This window comes from Pan paniscus, chromosome 1 (assembly GCF_029289425.2).
Source record: "Pan paniscus chromosome 1, NHGRI_mPanPan1-v2.0_pri, whole genome shotgun sequence".
Lineage (NCBI taxonomy): Eukaryota > Metazoa > Chordata > Mammalia > Primates > Hominidae > Pan > Pan paniscus.
Genome location: NC_073249.2, coordinates 5,404,736 through 5,432,610, shown reverse-complemented (window position 1 = coordinate 5,432,610; position 27,875 = coordinate 5,404,736). Strand labels below are relative to the sequence as shown.

Below are 27,875 nucleotides of genomic sequence, written 5' to 3'. Positions count from 1 at the left end.
CTCCATCCTACCCCCCTAAACAGACACAATAATAACTTCTTTGTGCTTCCCTACAATGCAGCTGCTTAAACCATTTCGCTACAAGGCTGCTTTGCCTTAATAAAAAAAAAAAAAAAAAAAAATCCCTTCTGTCAAGTCTAAAAAGCAGCATAATGTTAAGCAAGCTAAAGCCACAGCACAGCTGCAAACGGGCAGACACATTGACAGCTCCTCCCTTAACAAAGCCCTGTGAATTGAAGGGGGTTCATCTGAGGCTCACACAGTAATTAGTATAAAAAAGTCCGACAGCCTCTATTATGCTAAGGGAAAAAAAAACTGGACAGAACTGGGCTGCTGTTTTGCGTCAAGAGTTCTGCTGCAGAGTAGATAAATCATGTTGGGTTTTTTCCTCTCTTTTTAAAGACAGTAATAAGGAGGATGAGAGAAGCTAATTTGAAAACTTGGACACAGTAATTGTACCATATGGTGAGCATTTATCCTTTCTGAAATGCACGCTAACAGTCACTTACATGCACACTGCTTTGTTTTACAGTTGTTATTCTCTCTACCATATTCATAAAATGGATTTGAATATCTGATACTCAAGATAAGTTGTGTGTAATTAGCAAGAGAACTGCCTAGGTTTAATTTATTGGCCTTGCACTGCAATCTAGTAAAATGCAAAACAAAATTAAACAATGTGTCCACTTTGTAAAGATATTTTTTCTTTAACTCAACAAAAAACTAATGAATACAAGTTCATTGGAGTGTTTCTAAGTTAAGGTACAGTATATTTTGAAAATTCCAACAGAATAAACTATAGCTGTTGATAAGATTTCTGATATGTCACCATAAGAATAATTTTTCAGAAAGATCACCTGGTTTAATTTTGTATTTCACTGAAGCAGATGTAACTCTTCCTCATATACATCAGTAAACCTAGATGCAAGAGAAATTTCCTTGCATATGTCCTAAAAATTTTAGGAAAAGAAATTCTGTCATTTATTAAATAGTTATTAAGTACTATGTGCCAAGCACCTATCTGGCACGGGGAGGAGAATATAGAAAAGCTTTCACATTTTTTTTAAATCTAAACATAAATTGACTTATTTTGTGTACTTCAAAATTCTATACAAATCTACTATTTGAAGCAAGACTTTAATAACACTAATAGTACATTGGTTATCATGGCACAATATATATCAAAATATATAGGGAACAAGATTAGTTTAATCAGAAGTAAATTCACTGTAATGACATCTGTGTGCCCCTTTTAGGTAAAATATTCTGTGTTTACTCAATATAAACTATGTTCTAAAACTGACATACTCAACTAGAACTCATATGAATCCTTTAAATTTCAAGTGGAGTAAAATCACTGGTTTGAATTTCTACAGCATCCATTTGACCACAAGTATCCTTCTGATCAATATTTTGGGGACATGAAAAAGCAGAATATTTTAAGGTATTGTTAGTTCAAGACAGAACTAAGAGTCCCTACTAAAGCTTGAAGTAATCTGTCTTTAGAAGAAAGACTGTGACTCCACCCAGGAAATTGGGCATAATTACATTAAGAAGGAATGGCTTCATCCAGAAAGTACCACTAATAATTTTCTATAATAAATCTCCATTTTGGCTTAACAGAAATAAACTTGGTCACCCACTACTAGTATAGTGGCTTCCCTTTATGCTACTGGTATTGGGCCATATGACCAATTTACACCTTGGATAAAAATATTCACTTTTGTATACTGCTTTACAGTTTACCAAATATTTTTAAATATTAACATGGGTCTTAAAAGTTCATTATACTGGGCCGACTTTGGTTTTGACATAGACAGATGTTTTGATTGAGAAATATGTGACCAACAACAGAAGTCTGATTCTGCATACTTTCAAACTGGGTGAATCCTACTGTATTAACAATGTCATGATACTATCTGGTGTTAAACAAAAAATGGGATCATTCTCTACAAAGTGGAGAGAGATCATTCTTTTTCTAAAAATCTGCAGAAAAACATTACATAATAACTCTTCTTGTTAAATAAACGAGGGAAAGAAAAAAAGTATTTTTAGAAGAGAAAATTTTCATTATTTTGAAAACAGGTTCAAAGGTGTTACCAAATGACTTATCTTTTTATCACATTCATATGAATAAAAAGCCATTCTTAGTGGAGAAAAAAAATTGTTTCCATTTAGGAAAATCAAGTTGAGGATATGTGTGTACACTGAATACTCCATTTAGTGATAATACTTAGGGTAAATGGGATGTGAATATAAGATCTGAAAATTTAACAAAATAATGATGGCTTTGTCCAGGAAAGGTGTTGTTACAGCATTTGATCAAAAGTTTTTCTTAGTTAAATCTGTCAACAATTTCTGAACTACCTGAAACCATTTTGATTATATCAATGACAACACTGCAGAAAAATTTGTCTGTAAGGAAAAATTAAGACTGTTTTAAAAGCTTCTAATAAGAAATATTTGCCAAGAATACATGATTTTTAAGAAGAATTCTTCTTCATATAATCACAATTCTGATATCCTTTACCTAAAGGGGAATAGGGATAATTAAATTAGAACAAAGCTGTAAGAAAATGTTCATAAATAAGAATTACAGAACCAAATGATCCTAGTGGGTCTGGTAAACATTCTCATTTTTATTTACCTATGTTGCATCTTTTAAGAGCTCATATCTGCCACAAAAGTAACAAGTTGCTGTTTTCTTATTAAATGTGAATAATTTCTCATAAGGTCTAGCAGGTACCAAATACAATTTAATTTATAATGTATGGGGTATTATTAAATACTTGCAAATATTAAGTCAAAGACTGACATACCACTAAGAAAATAATGCAGTGGTCTATTGATACACTAACAATGATGGCAAAACCTAATCCAAGACTTTGGGATGCAAAAAACCTAACATATGGATATGGACTTCCTCAGCAGAAATTCGAGTAATGCATAGTTTAAAACAAACTCTTCATTTCTATAATAAACACAAATCAAGCAATGAGAATACCTAACATAGAATTTTAAATTCAGAAAGACAAGAAATTAAAAATGATTACTTCATATTTTATAATGATGTTGTGGAAAAAAGAACGAAAAGAGGAGAGGTCATGTCTAGAATAGTATTCAGAAGTAGGCCTCAGCCAAATATTTACCCCTGATACTTGTCTTTAACCTTAATGCTCTATTAGAACTCTTTCAGTTACAAGGAACAAAGATCCACTGAAGCTAACACAAGTAAAAATGGGTCATTCTAATAATACTAACACTTCATCCAAAGAATATAGGTAGCCCTTTTGCAAGTAAGATCTGGAAGGTGATTAAATCACTTTCTTTTATCTTCTTCAGGGATTGTGTCAAGTCTGGCTTCTGTCCCTGGTCTCTCTCCCATTCCCCTCCCAGGCCTGGATGGATCTCAGTCTGTCTGCTCCATCTTCCACACTCTACCCACCAGCTCCTTAGCTCACTCAGAAGTTCTTTTCCTTCATAAACTCAGCTTGCTGCTACCTCTTACAGGCAATGCTACCCATGACACATAATACATTAAAGAATGTGGTTTAGTGTTACTTTAGAAATGTTTAAGTAACTTCCATATAATTTCAATTTGTATTAAAGTCTTTTAGTTACTATTATTGTATACTAGGTAATCGAAATGTCTTCCCAAGAGTCATACCCAGTGGCTTTTAAATTGTGGGTCAAGATTTTTAATTTTCAAGGACTAGGTAGTATCAAAAATATTGGAAGCACTGGCAGACTCCACCTGATAAACAGGCTGGGTTCCAACGGTCATTGTCAGAGATTTAAAATTTAGTTTATCATTTTAAAAAATTATTAATACAAATGGTAACTAGTTCCCACATGTCATTAGTTTAAAAAGCACTGTATAACTACTACTTGCTACTTTAATATTTGCTTTCATTCTCCTTACTTCATATGAGAGACAAGTCAGATATTAATATTACCATCAGTATTCTATGCTCAAGAGTTTCAAAGCTATAAGCACCTGATTAAAGAATGAGACATTGAGCACCCTATCATTGGACGGCCACATATCAAAGATGTTATAAAAGAAATTTGAGTTCTGAGTTAAAGCTGGTATCAAACTGCCCCATAGGTTACTTTTAACACCAAGATTCTAGTATATTGGTGATTTTACAGATTAGGAAACCAAGATTTCAAGTTAAGACACATGTTATTGAACTAGTTCTTTTGACTTCAAGTCCAGCTAATTTCGATCATAAAACATACATTCTACATTATAGTTGTAAGAAATCCTGGAATCTCAAATTCCTTTTAATAGTACTTTTATTTTTAAAATAAATTATAAGTTAGAATCCAGTTATGCTGAATATGCAACATTTCTATGATTACACCCATTAAAGTATGCAAACAAGAGTAAGGTCAAAGAAGAGAGCTACATTCATTTTACATTGGATGCTATGCATAAGAAAACAGAGGACCTTTCCTTTTCAAGTAGAGGTAGCAATTGCTCCTAAAACACCACCCAAGGCTCAGCTGAGGTGGTCTCTTACCATTTGTTTAGCAGGGAATCTGATCTGTAGCTGAAGCAATTATGAACAGGAGGTAAGAAAATCCCCATGTCTTATAACCATTTCCAACATACACACAACTGGGGACATGGATGTCCACAAGCCAACGATTGTATGCATTCTCTGTATCGTTATTTACATAGGAGATGAAAATTGGAAACATCAAGTGAGTCATGTAGTGTATTTTTAATTTATAATTATGAAATCTTCACTTTAAAGTTTTTTTTTAAAAAAAACTATCTAAAGCCACAAACATTTTACCTATCTACTTTTTGTTTTGTTTTTTTTCAGACAGTCTCTCTCTGTCGCCAAGGCTGGAGTGCAGTGGCATGATCTTGGCTCACTGCGATCTCTGCCTCCTGGATTCAAGTGATTCTCCTGCCTCAGCCTCCCGAGGCTGCTACCCTTACAGCTGGGATTACAGGCCCTCACCACCACGCCCGGATAATTTTCTTTTTTGTATTTTTTTTCAGTAGAGACGGGGTTTCACCGTGTTAGCCAGGATGGTCTCGATCTCCTGACCTCGTGATCTGCCCGCCTCGGCCTCCCAAAGTGCTGGGATTACAGGCATGAGCCACCGCGCCCAGCCTCAGCTTCAATTATGAAGAGTAAATGCTAGCAAAATGAATTGATGAATTTTTTCTTTTTAAATATTCTATCCAATATTTTGCATGTCCAAAACACAAGGTAAATTTCACCTATATTTAGGTGTTGTAGAAGTCCAACAAACTGGATTTCATATATGCACAAAACAAGCCATAATCCAATTATTTTCATGGGATAAGTCATTCCCTAAGGGGATAATTCCCTTAGGGATAATTCCCCTAAGGGAATGACTCATTAGGGAAATTATTCAAGTAATGAATCTAACTCCCAGCAAACAAGATATATAGGTATGCAGTTCTATTCATTTAAACATTCCACCTTTTTCTGAGTATCACGTATGTCAAGACAGTCATTGCAAAAACATTTGCAAGCTGCATGTGGAATGTGGCAAAATTCCTTTTTAAAAAAACCGATAGTGTTTAAATCCTATCCCAACTCTCAGAGACTTTTCTTATTTCATAATGCCCCCCTACTCCTACAACTCCCCAAATTACTCTAATTTATTCACATAACTCTCTGCTAACTTTAAGTTTTTTGTATCAATTCCCTAACAAAACATTCCAAATTGTTCTATCTTTTATTCATCTCATCGAGTTCCACACCGAGTCTTCCTCCAACTGGAGTCACACCCCAATTTCTCACTCCTCAGTTCAACTTTAGTTTTCCTGACTACCAATTCCAATTGCTAAGAAATGAGAAGTATATTTTGAGTAAACTAAATTACGTACTCAAATCACTGTTGAGTGTATCAGTGAAGGTAATGCTGGCTGCTGAGAGAGGTAAATCATGACAACTTAGTGCTTTACTACAATGAAAGTTTTGTTTCTGGCTCATGTAAGGTCAAAACAATGTTTCCTTTCAATGGCAGTGACTGAAGGACCTAGAATCCTCTCTTTTAGAGGCTCTTCCATCTCCTTGGTTTCATGACTGCCATCAGAAGGGAAGAGAGAAAGAACACTGAACACAGATGTTCATGACCCAAGCCTAGAGGAGGCATGCATTAATTCTGCTCACATGTGAGTGGCCAGAACTCAGTCGTATGGCCACACCTAACTCCAAGACAGCGGCAAAAAACAGTCTAGATTGGTGCTAGGGCAGAGTAGGTGTATTACGCGCAAACGGATTTGGCCAATCTCTGCTACACTGAACATCTCTTGTATGTTCTTAAATACTTACTTAATAACCTTAGTGTTAAGAGAGAGACATAAGAAATGAAAGCAACTGTATATCTAAAAATGGTGGCCGGGCGTGGTACCTCACACCTGTAATCCCAGCACTCTGGAAGGCCTTGGTGGGCAGATCACCTGAGATCAGGAGGTCAAGACCAGCCTGACCCCGTCTCTACTAAAAATACAAAATTGCCCGGGGCATGGTGGCACATGCCTGTAATCCCAGCTACTCGGGAGGCTGAGGCAGGAGAATCACTTGAACCCAGGAGGTGAGGGTGCAGTGAGCCAAGACTGTGCCATTGCACTCCAGCCTGGGCAACAAGAACAAAACTCAAACTCAAAAAAAATTAAAAATAAAATAAAAATAAAAATGGTTAAAAATGGTTAAAATGGTAAATTTTATGTTACATATATTTTTGCCAAAATAAAAAGGATCTTAAAATCTTTTTGATGAGACCAAAAGACATAGTAAAAAATAAAATAAAAAAGTTCTAAATCAAACATGAGCAAATGTCAAAATATAATTAAAAGCTAAGTATAATATAATCTTCATGTGTTTTATCAATACTACATAGAGTTCTATGATTTTTATCATAAATAGGATCTCAGCCTGACTTGGCCTGTCTGCTCTGGTCTAAAAGATGTGAGGAGAAAAAAAGAGACTTGTTAATATCATAATATTATCTTAAACCAGTAATTTGAATAAAGAGATCTCCTCAAATATTAGTATCTTAAAATTATAAAGTAGATAAATATTAAGGGTTAATGCAATTTGGAGCCAATCAAAATGCAATAATCTCTTGTTGTTTTCCTTTTATTTTTTATGTATTCCCAGATGGTCCAACTATTCCGAAAAGCTCACGGTATATACTCTTGGGAAAATAAGCATGTAAAGCATTCTTTTAAAGTACTTGCCACACCATATTCTACTGGCAAATAGGGCTAATGCTGGAGCTCAGAAAACAATACTCCAAAATATGGCACTTCAGCACGCAAAGTACTTTGCACTAAAGGACACTGGAAGGTATCAGAAGCAGCCTCAGAACCTGGATCTCTGTCATCTTCTCCTGCCCTCCTGTCTCTTGCCCCTCATTCTCCCCCAAAGCAAGTACAGACACCAGAATTCCTCCTCACCAAAGCAGATAATAAAGACTAGATCTCTCTTCTCCAAAGCCAGCCATAAAAACTACAATTACTACTCTAACCTTCCCCTCACCTTTCTGTCTAGGAACTGGCCTAGACAGAAATTCTGTCTAGAAATTCTCTGACCTACCCTTGTCCCAATAATATAGGTCATAAGACCCTCATCAGAGGGGTCCTGTCCCATACCTGGGAGGAAGAAACATTACAAGAGAGAGGCCAAGAAGAATCTGAACAGACAGGTCTTGGTGAGTTGTTATATGCAGTCTATTAATATTAGATCATAACCTTTTTGCCCAGTCCTATTTCTACATAGCTGTCCATTTTTCACTGAACCTAAGCACTGAAAAATGGATAGTTGTCCCATATGTTTGGGGTCTTCACTCTGAAGGCTCCTGTGTCATGTAAAACTATAATTAAACAGATTTGTTATGCTTTTCTCTTATTAATCTGTATTTTGTTATAGGAGTGTTGGCCATAACCCTTACGATGGGGAGGAAAGGGATCATTCCCTTTCCACTACTATACTACCAAATATAAACTAGTATTACCCTTATAATTCTTCTATTTTCTTACTATTTTTTACATAATGGAGAGAAAAAGGAATTAATAACCCTGGGAAATTTACTATGCCAATGTAATCCTACCTACTTTTAGAAGGTATCAAAATATTTGTAGAATTAAAGAATGCCACTGCTAAAAGGAAACAAATTTGTGTAGTATTAGATAACACTTCTGTTGCTTCCAGGCAAGGCACATCAGAGGTGAGATTACCCTACAGATAACTTTTTTAAGAAAAGATAAAAGTAACCTAGGTATTATAATTTTCTAGATAACTTTTAAGTAACATAGACGTTATAATAATTTTCAACTTTTATAGCAGATTTAAATTCCTACATATTATATAACAAAATCTCTAAAGGAGCCAAGCATAAGACATTCCAAATAATTTCCAAACACATTTTGGCTATGAATACATTTCAGTTTTACAGTCATTAAAATTTACACAGCTTAGCAGGTCACAGCAGGTGTTACGTTATTCTCACGAACAAAAGTTTAACATTAAGAACAATTCATATATTTTGACACATCTGCTATATATATTCGTGTTGCAAGGACTAGACTACGAGCTTAAGGTTTTATTATATTATGCTTACATTTGAACTGGTTATCATAAAAAAGAAACATTATACTATAAAACTTCAGAGAAAAAGATATACATTAAAATAGCAACAACCTAAATTTACTCTATAATATAAAGTTCCATCAAAGCAGCTCCATCTAAATGTTAACATGTCTAAATATTCTGTGCATGCTTCTGAGTACATGCATATGAATAAAATGCTAAGGGGAAAACAACATAATTGCCAAAATTTGTTTTATAAAAGGCATTTCCCCCATCACATAACTTCACCATTTCTAGTGATCATCACACCCCCAGACCAAAGCATGAAGTTAAAGAAGGCCCTTATAATACACATAAAAAGTCAACAACTTCCTTCAGACTAAGAAGAACAAATTCTAAGCTAGAGAACCCTGGATGAGAATGACCTGCCCAATCCCTACTGAAAAAGATGGAAAATTTTTTCCTAAATGGAGAGAATCACATAATGATTCATGTCTTCAATAAAACATCAACTAACTCAGAAAAAGAAATACCATGGCAAATTATACCTCAAATATTATATTAGACATGAGCAATGTAAAAACAACTATCACCATAAGAACCCTGTCTAGGAAGCAATTAATCTTTCTCAAGAAATGCAGTAAGTCTGGGCACCCATTTTCAAAATTATCAAGGCCACTTTTCATTTAAACATTAACATTTATTATTTTCATTTAAAATGTTCAATGTGAAATTGTTAATATGTTAATATGTGTTTTAATACATTAGTTTATAAGTAATAATAAGGTCTGAAAAACAATTTATAAAAATGACTATATGCTGTTACGCTCAAAAGAAATCATAAACATTTTTCCCAGCTCACAGCAGGCCCTTTATCTGAGGGATTATTACAAAGCAACTAAAAACTCAATCACAATATAACGAAAATAATGTTAGCTGGCATAGGAGAGTGTTTTGAAGTGCTTTCTGAATACCTCAGTCTCACACTCAAATCAGGAGCATCTGTCCACCAACTGTCAAGATAACGTCTAGCCTAGGAGTTTTCCTGAATTCATCACTATTCATAGATGCCTGTCACTATTCAGAAAAAGAAGAAAGAAAGAGCCATACTTTCAAAGCTATTTTCTTTTTCTATATGTCCTAGTAGAGGCGAATATAGAATTTATCACTTTGAAGCCAATGTAGTCTGAATCAACCGGTCCTCCATCTCCAGATCTAAGAATGCAAGTTAAATGTTCTCTAGAAATTATAGATAATTCACTATGTCATATTAATACTTCTCACTTATATTACTACTGATTGAAGGATCTGATCCCTAGACTCAAAGCCATTACCTCACCATTACTTTCACAACTAGAAAGTACAATCCAGCCACCAACCCCTATAGAAAATGGCACAATCAAGAGTAAAGTGTTTCCACTGACGCCAAGCACTGCGGTTCATGCATGTAATCTCAGCACTTTGGGAGGCCAAGGTGGGAGGGCTTGAGGACATGATATGAGTTTGAGACTTGGGTAGAGATCCTGTCTCTACAAAAAATACAAAAAAAAAATTAGCCAAGCATAGTGGAACCTGCCAGCAGTTCCAGCTACTTGGGAGTCTGAGGTGGAAGATCACTTGAGCACAGGAAGTGGAGGATACAGTGAGCCATAATGCACCAGTGCACTCCAGCCTGAGAGACAGAGTAATATCTGTCTGGGGAAAAAAAGGTGTTTTCATTGGCTTCGTTTTAGATGCTGCTGCAAAATTCAAGTTAAAGCTGTCTCTCTCAAGAAACTTCATTTAAAATGAATTCCTATGAAATTTATATCCTTATTTTCCGAGTCAGAAACAACAAATTTCATTTTATAACAAACATAAATAATCCTCAAAGTACTCAGAAATGCTTTTCTGAGCCACTGTAACAATGCTGTGTGATACAGGAGAGGAAAACAAGACTGTCATCCCTGCAGTCCTCAAAAGAAAAAGTTACACCAAACAAACAAGATAAACAAGGTAGGCCAAAATCTAGAAAAATTGAGGGAAAAAAAAAACAACAAAGAATCCAGAAAAAGGTAAAACTACCCGTTACTGAGTATGCAGTTGTACCATTTTCTACTTTACATACTAACTAGTTCAGTCAGTAATATCTCTATTTTTAGTTCCTTAAACCTACATACATTAGAGAACTATTAGGTGAGCAAATCAGTAATCAAGACCAAAAACAGAGAATCAATAAGGAATTTAGTTTTCAAAGGCATATTTTTTTCAAATGCAAAAGTAAGGAATTTTTTCCTATATTATAAGACTTATGGTATCTTAATGTTTATTTATTTCCATAATAATTTAAGGGAATGAATCTTCAGTTTTTGTGTAAATATGACTTACCATGGCACTTAATACAAATGCATCCATCTTCTGGGATCCAGACCTACAAGTTCTAATTTCATTTTCTGGAAAACTACACTTTTACCAAGAATTAAGGGGGTTCTAATACAGGTGGACTATTGCCCTCCCTTTAAGAAATACTAATTTAAGAGCTCAGTATCTCCTGGGAGAAAAAACTGAATTTTAAATTAAAATCATTCTTAAATCATTCAGATCTCTGGCCAACAAAATACTTTCCAGTTTCTGAGGGAAAAAAGATGAAGAAAAGGCAACTATTGTTATAAAATATCCTACAATATAGAAGAAAAATCAGGTACACAAGAAACAAAAGTAGGGTTGGGCACAGTGGCTCACACCTATAATCCCAGAACTTTGGGAGGCTAAGGCAGGAGGATCACTTGAGGCCAGGAGTCCAGGACCAGCCTCGGCAACATAGCAAGACCTTGTCTAGACCAAAAAAAAAAAAAAAAAAAAACTAAATTAGCCTGGCATGATGATGCATGCCCGTAGTTCTAGCTACTCGGGAGGTTAGCTTGAGCCCAGGAGTTTGAGGATGCAGTGAGCTATGATAAGGCCACTGCATTCCAGCCTCAGAGACAGAGCGAGCCTTGTCTTTAAAGAAAAAAAAAAAGAGAAAAAGAAATGAAACTGCAATAAGGGCAGTAAGAAAAGTTCTGGAAAGTGTTGACAGTTTCAGAAGGAAGAGTTTACTTTCAAATGGTGACAAGGGAAGACAAGATACAAGAGGTGAAACTTGAGCTATAACTTGAAGGGTTGATGAGTAGGACTTCACCAGGGACTAGAGTGAGTGAAATATTCCATGGGGGCACTGTGCTATCTGCAAAGATGCAGGAAAAAAAATTATAACACCACTCTCCAGGAACATGTGACCAATCTAGCAGAATAACAGAACAGAACTCAGCCTTTTTTGTGTCTCTACTTCAGAGACAAGAATAATATACTCCAGCAGTAACACTGCTCACTGCATACGGAGATTTGCAAGGGTTAAGGGTCGGGGGCATAACCACAGAAATAAGGTCCTTGTGACAACTAAATAAGATAAAATATTATATTTAAGATCATTACATTCCTTTTGAAGGTCACTTTGACTACTTCAATATACAGTTCAAATATATTTAATTCTTCCAAAATACCATTGCCCAAAAAAATTAGTGAAAGTGGTAACTGGCTTATATAATTTCGACGATTTAATGAAAACAATACATATGCCACATATACATGGCTAAAAGATATCACAGTTGATTCAAAATGGATAAGCAGTAGATATGTTGTTACAATTTTCAAAGTAATAGCTAAAAAGTACACACAGAAAGGTGTTTATACACATTCACTCATCTATCTGGCACTTCGTAGAAGACTAGGAAAGCTACTGGCCTTTTTAAAAGGTTAGTTCTCATAAAGGCCTAGTGCAGGCAGCTCTGGAATTTCATGCCTCCAACATTAATGTCTGGAATTTCATACCTCCAACATTAATGTCTAGTATGCTGGTGGGTGCTACTCATCTTTTCAAATCTGTTTTAATTATTCTGTTGCTGGGCATTATAACAGATCTTAAGTTTGATAAATTTAGAGTTCCAACTGGAGGTTAACCCACGCCCCAATATGTAAGCCAAATCCATTTCAATTATTTACGAAAGGCAGATAATAACAGAACAAGACTGATTATTTAGGTATTAAAGGATGTATAAGTAAATTTCGGTGGTGAAATCTGGAAAAATTATCTGGATGAAGAGTCAGGTGTTTTTTAACGTGTGGGAAAAAGTTGTGGGGTTAATATTATTTGATCTACTTACTAAATATAAAAATATTTTACACCTATAAAGTGAACTCAATTAATGCAGGGAACAATCTAAAATATGGCAAATATTTAATATGGTTGTTTGGTAATATTTAAGTTCAGTTTCTATAAATTACAACAGGTAAATTCTCAAAAGAAGTTATCAATTTTCTGAAAATCTCAGTCTGTGGTTGCTCAACTTAGCAACCAATGTTCTCTTTTTCAACCCAAAAGAAAGTTAATATTTATCTATGAACAAGCACTCAGTCCCACAGCCATGAGAGTTGTCAAAATAACAGGAAGAAAAATGGACCAAGGATATATAAAGCTGAAAATGGGTCAGAATGCTCAAATTAAGAATCAAATTTATGTTTTTATTTTTCTTGCTTTTTCTTGCAAGCCAGGGCATCCTCATGAAAAAACAGGTAAGAATTTGGCAAGAATAGGGATAGAAAGCAAAAAGAAACTTGTTTTCCCAAACATCTGGCATCCTTCAACAAACTCTGGCAATGAAAAGTCAAAGCAAAGCAGATAAGATTCTGCCAATCACCTTCTACATAGGCAGTGGCAATAGGTGGCCTAGCCAAGGCTCCCTGCCTGAGCTGAGAAGAGAGATGTCAGTATTGTGGTAAAGCCCACCTCCTTGGTCTTCAACAGATTCCTTCCATACCCCTAGGTTATGACAGAAAATGAGCAATTCACACAAGCATAAATGTGAAACATTAACATTTAAAAGGAGCCTAACCTACATAAGTGCTGAGGCTGAATACACATTGTGGGTCAAAATCAGGACAAGGCAGCTCAACATGGCATCTGTTAAGGGAAGAAAAATAAAGGGCAGACAAAAGACAACATTTAATCCTAGGTTCAGCCTTAATAAATCAGCATACAATACCAAAAGTAAGTTAGCTGATTGATTGATTGATTGATTGAGACAGGGTCTTGCTCTGTTGCCCAGGCTGGAGTGCGATGGTACAATCTCAGCTCAACACAGCCTTGACCTCCTGACTCAAGCAATCCTCCCAAGTAGCTGGGACTTCAGGCATGCACTATCATGCGTGGCTAATTCTGTTCACTTTTTGTGGAGATAGGGTCTTGCTATGTTGCCCAGGAAGGTCTAGAACTCTTGGCCTCAAATGATCCTCCCACCTCAGCCTCCCAAAGTGCCAGGATTACAGGTGTCAGCCACTGCTCCCAGCCCCAAAAGTTTATTATTATAAGGACTCTTACTCTTCATTGTAATTTATAGGCTGAAATTGCAAAACTGAAAACCCTATTCTTGCAACAATAACTTGAGGTATTTAGAACTCATGAAACCAAGTTTCACATCCTCTTTCTTAAGTCTGCAGAAAAGGAACCTCCATCCTTATAGTTCAAAGTCTTTCTAGCAAAGAAAAAAAGAGAACCAAGAAAAAAAAGCATCATAACTATTTTGCAAGTATCAAACTAAAAAATTTGATATAATCTTAGTTTAAAAAAATAATTATAACACTGATTTGATATTTAGGCATAGAGGGATGTTGGCGTTTTATAAGAATTGACCTGACTATAAGCAGCACTCAGCTACATCTCTCAAAAATAAGTGAAAGCCATTTTAAGAGCTTGAAGTAATATGTTGTAGTCCTATGACATTAATAGTTTAACGGAAACCACATACAACTTGAAGACTAAAGCTATCAACTCCCTAAACAACTCACAGTGTATGTTAACATGACTTGACTATTCAGGGAGAGCCTCACCCTGGCAAACGGTTTGATTGTTCATCACAGCAAACTCCTGAAACACGCATCAACGATTCAATAGAAAGCCCCAACAGTATGTAAGATTTTTTGAATCCCTTGCTGTTGCATAATGGTCATCATCCAATTTTAATCAAACACACACACACACCCAGTACTGACTCAACCTCAACCAAACTTTGATTCTCAGTACATACTATCCTTGCTTTCTTCCCTCCAAGAAACTGCTAAAGTTCTAACCGGGTGGTGTACTCCCTTTCTGTGACAGGCAATAAACTCTATCTATAGGTTGTGAGGGAGACACTTGGGCAGCCAGCACTTGATACTATGCCAGCTGTAAGTTTTAATCATTCAGGAATATAGTGCAAAGAGTACTGTGAACTTATGGTGTGCTAATGCATCATACTAGCAATTGTGAATTTAGATCATAAACCTTTGTATTTCACCTAAAACTTTATGGGAACAGATAGGACAGGACAGGCAATCCCAATGCTTTTGTAGAAAAACTGTCTGGTCATATGCTGTCAGTTCTTCACGATTTCAAAGAATAACCACTTGAAAGAAAATTTTCAAAAATCTAAAGACTTAATAAAACTAAGATCAATGAGTTTTAAAGTACGTGTCACTAAAAGCACAAACTCATTTGCAGTCTATGGACTCTAAGGCAAGAGTCATATGCCAGACATCCCAGAAGAGGAAAAAAGTTATTAGAGACAAAAAGGACTTCAGGGAAACTTAGTTTTTCCTTAGGGAAAGGAGTCCTCCATGGAGTCACATGGCCCTCCAATAAGTAGGCATCAGGTAGTGTATCAAGAACTGATACAAGATCAGAAAGGAAGAGCCAATGAGTTAGGAGAAACCAAGGTTGGGTTTCAAGAATTGAGTTGCTACTTGTGCTGAATGATATTAAGAGATGGAGAAAAAGAAAGAGAAAAATGTTCACGCGGATGTCAATGATTTTTATTAGACTCTTCAGAGGAGTAAGAAATCCAAATAAACTAGAGTTTAGGGCAGAAAATTAACTACAAGGTGAGAATATGAAAGATGCCAGTGTGGACAAACCATGCAATAAAATTTTATTAAAAGAGAAGCAGAAATAGAGGCAGTAGCGGAATGGGAAGCAATATGTCAAGAGGGGGCTTTTCTTTTTAGGATGGAAGATACTATTGCACCTTTATATGCCGGTGTGAATGATAAAGCAGAGAGGGAGAGACTGGTAATACAAGAGAGGTAATGATTTGAGATTTTGAAAAGATTAAAAGGATGGAATTCAAAATACTAGTGAAAATAAGAGCATATGCACTGAGTTTAAAGCATGAGAATATGGTGAGAACATAAATGGGTACAGCCTTTCCAGGAAAAAAATCAAGTACCTCATAGATTATAAAGAGACATGAAAGTAACCATATCCTTTGAGCCAGTAATTTCACTCATAAAAATCTACCTTAAAAAAAGATCTGAAATCTATCTTAACTGTCTAATGATCAGGGAGAACTGTTAGGTAAATAATTATAAAATGCTATTAAAAGTCCTTAATGATATGGGAAAACGTTTATAATATTAAGAGAAAAAAAGCAAGATATAAAATTCCAAATGTTGTATTTTAAAAATAAAAATATGTGCATAGACAAAAGATTAAGGAGACATAAAATATTAGTAATATCTCTGGACAATAAATGATAGATTACAGTGTTCTTCTTTATGCATATTTTTCATTTTCCCTAATAAGAATGGGTCACTTTATTACCAGAATAATTTACTTTCATCTTGCCTGTATTTTCCAAGTCTCTCTACTGACACCTTCCTAACAGCTTTAAATATTTGTGTATTTCAGAAATAAAATTGTGATAGTGGCAGGAGGCAGACAAATTCCTAGGCAGATTGGGACAGGTCCCCAGTGAAACCCAACCTTCAGGCCACACACAGCATGAAGCCTGAAAACCTGGCTGCTCCTTCTAGCTGGAATCCACAACCTGGAGGGAGAATTTCCTTTACGCCTTTCAGCCAATGAAAAGGTGTTTTTTCCAGGTCCACCCATGGACCACTCAGCACGCACTTCCTCCTGCCCAGGGACCAATCAGCACACACTTCCTCCATTTTGAGCCCATAAAAACCCCAGCTTCAGCTGGACTCAAGGTAAGTAAGGACTACCCTTAGGAGCTGCCTGCTTTGGGTCTCCTCTCTGCTGAGCTGTTCTGCTACTCAGTAAAACTTCTCCACCTTGCTCACCTTCCAGTTGTCCATATAACCTCATTCTTCCTGGACAAAGGACCAGAATTCGGGACCCACCCAACAGTGGGCATGAAAAGGGCTGCAACACTTTCCTGGCCAACTCACCAAACTGTGGGTGGTGACATGCTCCCATTTGCTGGACTGCAGGAGTGAAAAGCAGTGACACTTCTGGGGGCCGAGACATCAGGATTTCCCGAGCCAGGGCTGTAACACTATAGCCTTCCTGCCTTCTGCCTGCATTGGGCAGCTGCCCCATGTGACAGGAAGTGGCAGTGGAGCTGGGCCAGCCTGGGAGCCGCCGGCTGGGGTGAGGTGGTGGGACTGAACAAGCTGAAACCTGCTCCCCCTGCTCGCCGAGCCGCGGGTGGAGAGAATGAGAGAGCACGCCTGACCCACTCCTTGAGGCTCTGCAGTTGCTGGCGTCCCCAAGTTTTTAGGTGCCACCGCATCCCCCTTTTCCAGACACCAGCACCTGCACCAGAAACTATGTGTGGTACGCCTGCTCCAGCTGCAGCCTGGCAAGGAGCCGGCACCTCTGCCAGCACCCAGAGCTGCCTGCCCCACCACAGCTGGCCGGACCCTGTGTTAGCTCTCTCACACACCCTTCAGTGCTCTGAGCCTGGTTTGCCCTCATCAGGCGTGGGATCCGGGTTGGGCGAACTGAGTGCAGCCTGCCGGGCTGAGTGGGTGGAACGAGCACAGTGGGAGTGAGTGAAACTCAAGCAGGGGCGCCACAGGCCACAATGGTTCCCGGCTGGCAGAGTGACACCTGAAGGATCCCGTGACATTTCAATTATTTCTGCTCATAGCATAAACTCTTATATGTAAGTATCTACCACAAGCCAAAATGAAAGCAAAAAATATATATAATAGCCTGCTGTAGATATATATTATGTTGTTGTAGCAGCTCATGTTTTCTACCATCCATACGTTTAAGATAAATGGCATGCAATATCACCAATAATAAGGCAATAGAGAACAAAGAGTCTGCAAGAATTTAGAAAACACTTGCTTTGATATACAGCAAGAACTAAGGGGCAAGAAGAGGTAATGGGCAACCTCTGAGTCACTCTTACTGGATGGTCTCAGTACAGCAACAGTAACTAGGATAAGCCAAGGCGTCCTCTATGCACATAGTGAGGCCAGCTTGAAACAAGGAAGTACATAGTTGCAGACTTGGAAGCTAGCCACCGCAGCTATTTAAAAATCAATAGAGAGATTATTTTTTAAACCCTCTTTATCCAAAAAGAGTGTTCTGTGAAGAGAAATAGAAGGCACTAGAAGTGACGCACTGAAAGACCTCAGTTCATGGAATGATCACATTTGTAAACTAATAGTTTGTGCCTCTTTTTAGAGTCAAAAGTCAGTAAGCTCAAGTCAGTAAGCTCTGGGTTGGAATTCCAGCTCCTGTTTATTAGCTGTGCAACCATGGACCAATGTACTTCACTAACCCTCAGAATCTTCATTTATAATTTCAGGATTATGATATTGTACTTATAGAGCTTTGAAGAGGATAAAATGAAATAAAATGGGAAAACACTCAGTGAAATGCCTCATATGTAATTACCATGTAACAGTTTTTCCTTTCTTCCTAATTTCATTTACCACCTTCACAATTTGTGTCATATTCACATGCCATCTACATTATTTACTTAATATTGTTCCTCATATAGATTTACATATTTTTTTCTAAATAAATTTCGCCTCATCTTAACAACACTACCCACTGAGAGGCTGAATATAAAATGGACAACAGTGAGATCATGTATAACCACAGAACTCTGAGCCACAACCTTTGCAACCAACGCAGGATGGCAAACCACAAGCTCTGCAGCCAAGGCCCACAACGGTCAGGACTTGGGCAATGACAACCAAGGACCAAATAGAAAAAGCTAAGATGTTCCCCAGACCAGTCACACAAGATACCCACACTTCCAGCTTTCCCATGCCAACAGCCTTCCAACCACAGCATACCTAAAGCTGCCTCTTTCTTCCATTAAAAAGCTTCTCCACTCCCTTGCTGAGCCTACCAAAGGGAAGAGACGGTGGCTGACTGGACGTTTCTCAATCTTTGGAATTACTAAATACAGCAAATGTGTTTTTAAATAATACCCTCAGACTCTAGGTAGTCTAGAAATTTACAACACTGCTTCTTAGTGATGACAGAGTTGTTATATAACACACTGGTTCATTTAAAAGAACAGGAAAAGAGTTTGTGTACTGATAATACAAATTTAACTCATGTTGAGAAAAATAAGTAATAAATACCAATGAACAAACAACCAGCACTCTCAAGGACTATATGGTGACACATCTATTGTTATGTGCATTTGCCAATCAGTATTGTTATGGTTCTACAAAGAATCCAGTGCACCAGACTGTAGCTAATTATGTATATTCAAGTGATTAGCAAGCACTTGTTGCCTCTTTCACACCACCCTCCAAACAGCAGCCTTTGAGAGGAGAATAGACTGCAAATTTATTGAGAGAACACTGTTAATCCTTTGGGGAGAATGTAAATGTAAACAGGACTACTCTACATCAAGGTGCTTTGACAACAACAATCATCTGCATAAACACATGCTCAACAACAAACAGGTGTTCTATTTCACAACTAGCACCCATTTGATGCTTTCAAGTAAGCATTATGCACAAACTGTTAGAAGTACTTTGAAACCAGCTGCAATTACTATAATTAGCTGCTTTCCTATACTTTGTTTCCTTTTACCTGTTCAGTACTGTGCTATGCCAATTCATACACTCCAAGTAAAATGACCAGTTCAGGACTTTTACTGGTAAGGTATGAAAAGCACACAAACTAGACTCCATTTAAACTAAGTCAACTGGAACTTTCTGCAAAATATCAAAAATACTAAAGGCAAAATTCAAATACTTCTATTTTAAAATTACATTAATGAGACAAAAGATAGCTCTCTTTCAAAGCTGTTTAAAGTTTTGACTCATAAGAGACCTCAATTATTGTAGTATTAACTGACTAGAAGAGGAAAAGGGGAAATATTCTAAAAGTCTATCAATTAAAGAATAAATAAAAAGTAGTGCTACATATTCAAATGGAATACTATACAGCAGCTAAAAGGCATAACCTACCAATAGCTTTAGCTACAGCTGTAACTACATTGCACACGGACAGAGCACAAAAACAATATTAAGTGAAAAAAGAAAAATTTCAGAATGCCAATAAGTATAAGCTAACAATCATAAACATATGTAGTGACCAAATCAAAATCTATATAGAAGTTATATCTCAGAGAACTTTTGGGTTCAGTTACAGACCTCTACAATAAATATGGCAATAAAACAAGTTATATGAAATTCTGGTTTCCCAGCTCATATAAAAGTTATATTTACACTACACTATAGTCTATTAAATGTGCAACAGCATTATGTCTTTTAAAAAGTACGTATCTTAATTAAAAACATTATTGCTAAAAATGCTAATGAAGTGAGCATATGCTGTTGGAAAAAATGACACAGATAGACTTGCTCAAAAGAGTTGCCACAAACCTTCAATTTGTACAAAATGCAATATGTGCAAAGTGCAATTAAACAAAGCACAATAAACTGAGGTACAACTGTAACCATTAGCCTAATTCTAAAACCAAAATTTTCAAATGTATTAATATAAATCTCAGAAAATCCAAAAGTCAAATATGGCATGAACTCTCAACAGAAAAAAATTAGCTAATTCTCTTAAATCCAATCCAATGATAAACACACTGTCAAGTCCATGAGGGCTGTGACTATTTCAGCACTGTGTACTGCTGTATCTCCTGTACCTCACTGGCACTTCCAGTAAGTAATATTTCATCAATAAAGTATTTATGAAGGAGTGAATCAATGTATGTATGAATGTGTAAATGAGTGCACAAATCAAAGTTCACAAATAAACTGAAACACTGAAGTATTGTTTAAAAATATACAGTGTGAACTATAAAAAGGGAAAAGAATACCAGGTCACATTACTCCATTACAGTCATGCATTGCTTAATGATGGGGATACATTCTGAGAAATGCATCATTAGGCAATTTCCTCACTGAGTGAACATCATAGAAACACCTAGTTTTTAGGCTACAAACCTGAACATGTTACTGTACTGAATACGCAGTTCTAACACAATGGTATCTGTGTATCTAGACAAATCTAAACATAGAGAAGGTACAGTAAAAATACAGTACACAGGGTAAAAAAAAAAAAGTGGCACACCTCTATAGGGCACTTACCACGAATGGGGCTTGTAGGACTAGAAGTGACTCTGGGTGAATCACTGGTGAGTGAATATGAGGTCTAGTATATTACTGTAGACTACTGTGGACTTCATAAACACCGTACACTTAGGCTACAATAACAAAATATTTTTCTTTCTTCAATAATAAATTCAGCTTACTATAACTTTTTTACTTCATAAACTGTTTAATTTTGTAGCTTTTTGACTCTTGCAGTAACACAGCTTAAAGCACAAATACACTGTACAGCTGTACGAAAGTATTTTCTTTATATCCTTATTCTATAAGCTTTTTTCTACTTAAATTTTTTTTACTTTTTTGTTAAAAACTTAGATATAAACATACATATTAGCCTAGACCTACACGGGGTCAGGATCATCAATATCATTGTCCTCCTCCACATCTTGTCCCAGTGGAGGGCTTTTGGGGGCAATAATGTGCATGGGGCTGCCATCTCCAATAACAACGCCTTCTTCTGTAACACCTCCTGAAGGACCTGCATGAGACTGTTTTACAGTTAACCTTTAAAAAAGAAAATAAAGCAGAGAGAGTACACTCTGAAATGACAACAGTATAATAAATACATAAACCAGTAACACGGTCATTTATTATCATTATCAAGTACTATGTACTGTATATAATTGTATGTGCTATACTTTTATACAAAACTGGCAATGCAATAGGTTGGTTTACACCACCATCACCATAAAAACGTAATGCATTGTACTATGATGTTACATCACTAGGCAATAAGAATTTTTTAGTTCCATTATAATCTTATGGGATCGCTGTCATATATGCAGTCCATCATTGACTGAAACATCATTCTGCACCACATGACTATTTTTCAAGATGTTTCTAAAAATATCATCTAAGTATGATATTTGAAACTTTAACTGGCTACTCATACCAAAAGCAATTTGTAACATTACTTTATACCCAGAAAAATATTTCGTTGTGTTTCCTCTCATAACATTTTCCACCATTTTTATTAGAGACTACTGCAACATACCTAGCAACAAACGTTAGCATGAGTAGCCAGCTCTTACTATCAGTCATCACCAGTCATTCTCATAGTTGATATGAGTTGTCCAACTATTTCCATCTTTTTATTAGATAGCTGCAAAAGTGGGTGCATGCTCACCACAATCACCTGTGGGAAACAAATGTAAGCCCAACTGATGGGTCAAACTGTAGAGGAGAGAAGCCAATGACAGGCATTTGAGACAATGCCATGGAAGAATAAATAGAATGGGAGAATGAATTTGAAGTTCAAAGTAAGTATTTCAAATATTATTAAAAAGTAAAATTATTCTTCCTTTTGCTAGTGCTAAACACAAAATACATCCTAAATAAATATTAAGTACAGTGGTAAGTAATTTAGGGGGAGATGCATTTAGCTTTGGTTATATTTAGCCTAAACCATCTGCCACATACTTTTTTTAATCTGTAAAAATAAGAAAATGCAAGTGCTAGACAGAAAGCTTGAGATGGGGGTAAAAAGTATATGCTTCGTAGTCAAATACATGGATTCAAATCCTGGCTCTGCCACTTATTATCAGTGTAACCTGGATAACATTAATCCCTCTGAAACTCCCATTTCTTTCACTAGAAAACTGGATGATAATAATTTGGTAACACCTACCACAGAAAGTTGTTCTAAAGCTTAGGTTATTTTATATAAACCAATTAGCATAGTGCCTGGCACATACCATAGTGAGTAATCAATGTTAGAAATTACAATTACCAATCACTGTCATAGTGATAAATCAACATTCAGATTCCAAAAACCTGGGGTCAAGAAAAACATAAAAGGCCTTAAATGGCTGTACTTGATGCCCAATGTTAATGGAATTTACTAGAAAGAAAGGAACTAAAGAAGGCTGAAGGAATCATAGTCCTGGAAGAAAATGAGAAGCAAGAATTAGAAAAAAGAATGGCCCTACCAATAAAGGTTTAAAAGTCAGAAAAATAACAGCTATAGAGGTATTTTGTTCTTAAAGCTATTTCAAAGGCAAACCAAAACAAGAATGAAGTGAATGGTATTATACAGCAATCTTAAAGAAATTAGGAGCCTTGCAAGTACTAAGTTCGAAGATAAAGAAATGGAAGCCTAACAAAATGAGAAAGTCAAGGCATATGCTGATTTGAAACAAAACAGACGTACTAAGACTTTGCTTAAGATTCATCTACTTTAAAACACCTCAAAGTCCATGTAACTTCATCCAGATGTATGCCACCCCTATATTGCTATTTTCTTTCCACCTTCCCAACAGATAACAGCCATGCAAGTGGCATTTCATAGACACAAGTATTTGCTGAATAAATGAACCATCACACACAAATAACAAATGTAAATTATCTGAACACAGAGCAATCTTTCCAGCATCATTTCTCACTAGTCCCTTTCTCACAGAATCCCTCAAACCCTACTAATCTACTTTCACTTCCAGAAAGGTGCAAGAGTCCTTTCTGTCACACTTTTGCTGGTCCCTCTTCCCATAACCTGCTTCCATTCACAGTGTACCAGGCAACTCTTACTCTACCTTCGGATCTCAGCTTCAAGCTCAAAACTTCTAGAAAGCCTTTCTTGGCTCTATCATACACAAAATGTGAGTTTGGACAAGTCACTTTATTTCTCTGTGCCTCATACTCATCTGCAAAATGGGGGTGATAGCGCTTTCCTCATAAGGTTGCTATGAGAATTAAATGAGATTAATTCAGGTAAAACACCTAAAACAGTGCTTGGCATGTAGTAACAGCTCAGTAAGGCATGGGTGTAATTGTTATTCCCTGACTCCTAAATCCAGGTTAGGAGCCCCTTCTGTTATTCCTTCTTCTTCTTCTTACTAGTATTCCCTTTCCCTACCACAGCATTTATCAAAGTGTGGGTTCTACAATGTTTTGCTAAGAAAGATGAAAAGCAGAAAGAAAAGAACTAATGAAGAAGTAGAAAGCAAAAGAAAAAGTGAGCACTCAATACAGGGATGAACAAACAAAAGAAAGTGAAAAGGAGAAAAGGGACAGGGTAGACTTCCTTAAGACATTAGTAAAATAAAGCAATTCTTGTTTTAAGGATTTCAGTAGCTTTCCTCTTGAGCCAAAAATTCTACAATAAATAGGACAACTATGAGAATCCACAGGGAGAAGTCATTGGATGGCAATGATTAGAACAATATTTTGTTATAAATCAGATGAAATAAAATCAAGAGCAAAAAGGATTTCCCATCTAATCTAGAATAAAAATCACATATAAAATTGATCTAGACTAAAGTAGGATGCACTTGTAAATTATGAAAAGATTCCAAAACATTGAAGTACTGTGGTCTCTTCCTACAAATTAACTGTTCATTTTAAAGTAATATAGGATAGCATTATGACTGAAGATAACTAATATACTCAAATTGCACCAACTACATCCCTGGCCCAGAGAAGTTAAAACAGAAGAAAGCAACAATGACTAGACTCTTCACCAAAAAAGAAATGTTTGTTTTTGCAGGTTAGCTCCACCATTTTTTTCACATTTGCATCCTAATAGTTCTACTTGGTCTCTCCATTATGCAACAGTTCTTTACAATACAGCCAGCTACCCTGACAACTGGGTTCCTTTGCCAGGGTGGCTTTGTCTAAATCCTAAAGCTGTGCTTGGCTTTGCACTGAGCCCAGTGGCTGCCTGTGATCTGAATGCCAATGAAGACTACAGACCCTGTTGTCTAACAAGCCAGAGACTAAAAGGTCTCTTTGGGGTCAACAAACTGTCTCGACTACTTTCATAAGCTTAAGAGACTGGAAAATGAAGCTAGAAATGCATCTTATTTCTTAGGAGGACAATGGGGGAAAGTATTAAACGTTTAACATTCATCAGATACTGTTAGGGCTTCAACTTTAGGGAGGTGTCTAGTAAACCTTCACATGTAAATAAAGTACTTGTTCTTTTAAGAAGGAATAAGCTTCATCTTAAAGAAAATGTAAATAAATTTTATGTTATCAAATTTGAAAATGTTTAGAGAATTTATATGCTCAAAAGTATACATAAATGTCTCCAGTCCCACTTCCCACTTAGTACTCATTGAGGATGAATAGATAATGACACGGAAATAAAGATGGTAAACCATTACATTGTAAAATTTAGTGTTCAGTTACAATCTAAGAAATGCAAAACTATGTAACTCTAAAGAAGCAATTAGGTAGTATATACTAAAAAGCAAACATTAAAAATGCTAAAATCCAATGGTAGAAGAATATTGTTTTAACTACATTATTTTAGTTTGTCAATAAAAAATAACATGCATTGTTTTTGCTTGTTTACATGTCTGAATCTGCCATTCCGCTACCATACATTTTCTTGTATTTTTGTGCTTGGAGGCTCCCTTTTCCTTCTTTATAACGAATTCACCATCTCTCATTTAATCAAATGGCAAATCCTACATTTTATTTCCTAGATCACTCTCAAACCTTATGCTTTTGCCACAACCCTAGCACAGATCATGGTGATCTCTCATCTAGATTCCTATGAGAGCCTCTGAACTGGAATCTGGCCAGAGTAGTCCAATAAGAGACATAATGTGACACATACATGTAATTTTAAATTTTCTAAAAGCCATACATAAAAGAGCAAAAAGAAAGAGTAAAATTTAACTGAATAATATATTTAACCAAGTATATCCAAAATATGATCATTTCAACATATAACCATAGAAAAAATTGAGATATTTTACATTCTTGTTTTTTATATCTTGAACTCAAAATCCAGTGTGAATTTTACACCTATAATATAGGTCAATTCGCACTCTAAATTTTCAATAACTTATGTGAAACGTAGTCCAATCAAAATACTAAAGTTAAAGGAAAACATATTGTTTAAAATTTTAAGTTAAAATTTTAAATCAAAATTAACAAAAATGTAAAACTCACTCCTCATCACACTAGTTACCTTTCAAGTGCTCAACAGCCACTTTGGCCCATGGCTACTTTGTTGAACAGTACAAATGTAGGTCTTCAATTTTTGCCTCTTCTAACCTAGACTGAACATATTCAAAAATAGAGATCATTCACATCATCTTATGGCTTTAAAGCCCCTCAACCACGTCCTGCTGATCTGACAAAACCCAAGTGCTTACACAGGTTTTGCAACCTAGGCTCCCTCCTCCTTTTCCAGCCTCAGCTACCTATCTCCACTTTCCCCTTACACTCTGTTCCCCAGGTAAACAATGCTTTCTCCAAATCCCGGAACATGCTGAACTTTGTCCCCTTTGGCATGTGCTGCTAGTCCCTCAGGTTTCAAATTAGAAATCACTTTTTCTTTTTAGAGCCCTTTCTGTTACACAGCACAAGCTCTTGTGAGGGTAAGAACTGGATCACTATTGCTCATTATTGTATCCCCAGCATTTATCAAAATGCCTCATATTTTGTAGGCACTCAAAAAATATGAATCAATCCACAGAGTAATCTGAGTTGCCCAAAATAGGCCAAAGGCATGTCCTCCTGTCAACACATGTGGCCGGAAGAGAAGGGTCTTCCTGGGAGCTCATTACATGGTTTTACTATCACTAACCAAAAAATGAGAGAAACTACGCCAAAATTAGCACCAAAACACTTAGACTCTCAAGTTTGGAAAATGCAGTACAAAGTAATACTTTGTGTTTTATAGGTTCTTTTGAGTCCACTGGAAGGGCAGTATACCTGAGTAACAGAGTAAATTCTAGTGTCAAGGGACTTGTGAGAAAAGCGTTTGCCCCCCTTCTTACAAGGAGAGCTCATTAGTATTATTTCAGGTTTCTTTCTGTCCCTTTACTCCCTCTAATTCTGGTAAGATGGAGTATTTTATCTGGTGAAAAACTGGTGAGGAAAAATCCTTGGTATGCAGGATTCTGCTAGGCCCCTTTTCTTTCTGTTGAAACTAGTAGGCTGCAGAAACTGCAAATGTGCCTTTTTCCTCTATGCAAGAGATCAGCAAACTACAAAAGGCTGATGCCTATTTTTCTAAATAAAGTTTTACTGGAACACTCATTAGCTTACCTGTTGTCTATGGCTGTTTTCTTGCATCACAATCACAGAGTAGCTACAATTGCAACAAAAACCATAAAGATCCCTGCTCTATGGCACTGTCTTATTTATATTACCTGAAGAGTGCTTGAAAAAGTTGGCCTGGTTCTGCAATTCAATCAGCAGGTCATTTGGCTCTCAAACTCAGACCTCCACTTGGACTTTTATCATTAGTAGGTACGTTCTGGCCTCTATCTGTACTCTTCATTTTGTATCTGGTATTGTACAAAGGCCAGGTAGGAAAGAATGACTTACGCCATGACCTCTAGAAACCCCAATCCTTCATCTACATAAAATTTCCAGGCATGTTTATTAAGTTCTAGGGTATAAAATTTCAGGGGAGGGGTCTCATCAAATATTTGTTCAAGCTATGAAATACCTGGAAATCTGATTTTTGAAGAAGTGTTAGCCCTACATCTGGGAAATTTATATCACTAATGTTAACTTCATCACATATATAACTGTATGTTCCATATATCGTCAATAAAGAACACTAGCAGTATAAACTCCAGCCTAGTTCTTCAAAGACTTTTAGTATTTTCATGATAGGACCTTTGTTTCATGCAAGCACGTACCTGTATTCTCTGCAGAAATTTTGTTAGTCTTTGTTGATTTTTGTTTCCTTGTTTCTCTGTTTCTCTCTCAAAACAAATCCACATTACCCAAAAAGTGACACTGAATCACCCATTTCCAGTAACACTAATAAATAATTATTCCAATACTTTATTAAGAAGCATTCACCTTTTTCTCATGCCAATGTTTTTAAAAATAGAACTTTTTTACAGTGACCATTCTATCATACATATTTGTAAAAATATACATGTAAGAATATTAATCTTGGCAATAACTATAAGGAGTTAAAGA

General features: G+C 36.3%; 1 protein-coding gene and 1 long non-coding RNA gene across 4 annotated transcripts in view; both read right to left on the bottom strand.

Moving 5' to 3' along the window:
- The window catches only part of AKT3 (AKT serine/threonine kinase 3), a 352,958-nt gene that overhangs the window by 212,079 nt on the left and 113,004 nt on the right, over positions 1-27,875 (bottom strand). The gene's annotated exons all lie outside the window — the stretch shown is intronic.
- Positions 394-26,591, bottom strand: LOC134728533 (uncharacterized). Its single transcript, XR_010109030.1, has 2 exons — positions 25,900-26,591; positions 394-21,488 (listed from the first exon to the last, which is right to left on the bottom strand). It is a non-coding gene; the product is annotated as an uncharacterized LOC134728533 (long non-coding RNA).